Source organism: Grammomys surdaster, unplaced genomic scaffold (assembly GCF_004785775.1).
Source record: "Grammomys surdaster isolate TR1022 unplaced genomic scaffold, NIH_TR_1.0 211, whole genome shotgun sequence".
NCBI lineage: Eukaryota > Metazoa > Chordata > Mammalia > Rodentia > Muridae > Grammomys > Grammomys surdaster.
The window spans coordinates 6,898,331-6,901,778 of record NW_021604656.1 but is presented as its reverse complement, the minus strand read 5'-3'; the positions used below and the strand labels follow the sequence as shown (position 1 = coordinate 6,901,778).

General features: G+C 51.5%; 1 long non-coding RNA gene across 1 annotated transcript in view; it reads left to right on the top strand.

Moving 5' to 3' along the window:
• The window catches only part of LOC114624840, a 22,327-nt gene extending 19,540 nt beyond the window's left edge, over positions 1-2,787 (top strand). The window contains exons 2-3 of the long non-coding RNA XR_003711977.1: positions 1,676-1,755; positions 2,218-2,787. This is a non-coding gene — a long non-coding RNA (uncharacterized LOC114624840). The remainder of the gene's footprint in view (positions 1-1,675; positions 1,756-2,217) is intronic.
• Positions 2,788-3,448: the final 661 nt, after the last annotated feature.

Sequence of the window (3,448 nt, the reverse complement as noted above, 5' to 3'; positions counted from 1 at the left end):
CACACACACACACACACACACACACACACACACACACACACACACACGGATTCTTTTTAACTGGGGACATTATCTTCCATCCACCTACTAGATTGCTTGTGAGACAAAAGGATGCCGTGAGTACAGTCAGAGTCGGCTGCTCTTCCTCACATGTTGTGACAGAACCGTGAGGTTGTTCGAGTTGCCGTCTGTACCCATGAAAGTAAGGCTTGGGGCTTTTGTCCACAGACATTGTGACTTTTGGAGTCCACCCAGGTGCAGACTGCCGAGGGTGAGGCAGATGTTCAGGTGGCAGCTGGAGCCTCCCAGCTCTCCAGCTCTCCCCTTCAACTCTGAGACAACGGTTTCTTTAAACAGAATACTTAAGCAGACATTCTCCTGAGTGGTGTTTCGAAGCCAGTACACTAAGGAGCCCTGCTCTCTAGGATAATAGAGGGAATGAGAGAGAGATTTCTGGAACGAGGGATTTCCGGAACGAGAGATTTCAGACGCAGGGTGGAAAACGTTGCCATAAACAGGCTCTTCCTTGCAGGGTTGGCTTCTCATCCTGGCTGCTTGTTTTAAGTGTGCCCATGTTTATTATGGAGTGAGTAGCTTCTTACTGAAATCTTACTGTTTCCCAACAAGGTCACATTGGGTCGGGCCACCAGCTCGATTGTTCTCTCTGTAGACCTTTATGTGTTGCTGCCGGGTGCCAAAGCTGGGACAATAGCGAGCCAGAGCACATCTCATCTGAGCCCTCGCCTCGTGACCTTGACAGCCTAGTGAGTCAGGTCTGCCAGTGCTAATGAGGAAAGTTCACACCCAGCAGAAGACCAGACAGGAGAAAGCGGGGCAGAAAGGCTGATCGTGTCCTGGGGATTTGGCATTCACAAGAGGGAGAGGGAGGGTCTAGGGGCACTGTCAAGGGTGGAGTGACCTGAGACGTGTTAGTGGCGAGATCCCTGATCCAGGACTTAGTGCTTCTCAGAAGTGGGCTGAGGCCTGTGTGACCAGAGGCTGGGTAGTGAGGCTGGGTCAGGTAGGGGGGGGGGGTGGGGAGGGAGGGGGGGGGAGGGATGGGAGGGAGTGGGAGGAGTGGAAGGGCTAGGACAGGTGGGAGGAGCTGGACAGGTGAGAAGGGCTGGTGAGGGGGGCGGGCCTGGGACAGGTGGGAGGGGTGGAGAGGTGGGAGGGGCTGGTTGTTCATTCAGAAGCTGATCTCTAGAGTCTTTTTTTGGAAGGAGGGGACAGATCAAGGTCTCATATTTTGCTAGTTTTGTTTTGTTTTACTGACATGCAATCTTGCTTTGCAGCTCAGGGCAGTTTCAAAGTTTATGACCCTCCTACCTCAGTCCCCGGTGCTGGGATGATGATCCCGCAGTATCATGGCTCTAAAGGAGACTGGCGAGGGCGGTGGTGGCCTTCTTAATTTAAAGATTGGTGCTATGTAGCCTGAGGTCATGGGGATCTTAGGGTGGGAGAAAAGCCCTGTTATAATATTCTGGAAGTCAATGCGGTCTGTGTGAGTTTCTTGCTGCTGTCCTTCCTGCATTGCCATGTGCGTTACAGACAGCTTTCTATGCAGATGCAATGTATTGTGGGATTGCATTGCTGGGAATGTTATTGCTGGCTGCACCGCTGGCGCTGGGAACCAATCACAGTGTGGTTCTTGTTCTTGTTTGCTCTGGAATAGGAATTTGATGATTGTACCTCTGGAGAAGCAACAATTCCTGAATTCCGTATTGCTCAGCCAGGGACCATCAAATGCCTACCGTGAGTTCAAACTTCATTCATAAACGTTTATCATAGATCTCGCGAGGTCTGGGAGATCGGGCAAACAAGCTAGAGGAGGGTTTCTCCGTGGTAAGGAGCGAGAAGTAACAGGATTGTTGCGTCTGAGCGTGAGTTCTTACCTCATTCTCAGTCTTTAGGGAAGCATGCTGTTCACTGTGAGGAGGAATTAGTTTACTGGGGAGAGGTAAGGAAGGGTTCCAGAGATTGTTCCAGAGAAAAGTTGGATGGAAACAGCGTGGAGGGGCGAGAACAGCTCTCATTGGTGTGGCCCATCCTTTGTGTGTAGCACGGGTACAGGTCCTCCCAAGGAGACTTGGGAGAGTTTCACTTTCTCCACTTCCGCTGGAAGAGTTTTCTGTGGTGTATGTACAGGTTCCTAAACAGTTTTGGTCATGATCACTCAGTACATTTCATTTATATCACCTTTTTTCTTCTGTGCAGCAGGCACTCTCACCAAGCCCAACCTATTTTTCATCTGTTGCCCATCTGAAGGGGTCGTGGCACCAGATGCTAGCAATCGCAGAAGATGATGAGCGTACCCATTAGAGAACGCTTACAGCTGAAGAAGCTTTGCGCGGTAACCTGTGCCCTGCATCCAATACCTTGACTAGAACTGCAGTGCAGGGGGCAGCTTTCTTCATTTAACAAAAAGGATGGGGGTAGCGGAGACCTATCGGGTGCAGTGACCTTTTCAACGAAGGCAGACTGTGTGCCAACATTGAAACAATTATCGCAAGAGCCCGTGGGCACCGACTTCCTGTTGATAACATGTGGAGCTAATTACCTTGAAGAATTGGTGGCAGATGCCGGTGCCTGCAATTAATTGGCCCTCAGGAAGGTCACGCTTGGCTCGGGACCAGGAGTGAAGGCACCAGTCTCCACCAGAGCCAAGCCTCTGGGCAGTCCTACTTTCTCATATCCTCCCACCACTGTGGAAGCTGCTTCCGTGTCCCTCCGCCAGTGCTCTACTGCAGTCTTTCAACCTTTCCAGCGAACCCAAGACGGGATTGGCCAGCCGCTCACCACTCTCGCTGTTTATAGCCTCCTAGGCCTGCAGGGGAGGAGCCGTGGCCAGTTAATAAAACATACTCTGTGCGGGGAAAGGTCAGCACGGAAAGGCCTCAACAATATATTCCCTCAGAACGAGAGGACGTTAACATTCTGCTTGTGTGCTCCTTTACGTATTGTCCGAGTCGAGCCACGGGGCTCAGAAATTAATCAGTACTGTGGGTTCTTGATGCCTGTGATTTCAACGCAGAAGAGGTTTGTTATGTTGTCTTTTCACCCTCGTGGACTGATATATCCCGGGAAGGACGGGGTTGAAGCTGGGAGATGCTCTATGGTTGTGCTGCTGTGAGCACTGGTCTCTGCTCCATGCACAGCCATGCACTTCTGTGACAGTTGGTCACAGAGTGTGGATGCCTACACTGTGAATTAAACTTCACTGGGGCAGTTGTGCTCCAGGCTCCGCGCCAAGCCCTTCACACACGTCCTGTCCCCACACACTCTCCCCAGTGAATTGTGGCCCCTTGTCAGACAAGGAGGCTGAAACCCAGCAAGGTTAACTACATGGCAGGTTTACCCACCTAGAGCATGGAAAGTCAGGATTTGAACTCACAGGGTTTGACCCCAGAACCTCTGTTAGTCCCTCCGCCTTGCAGATCCTAAGTGG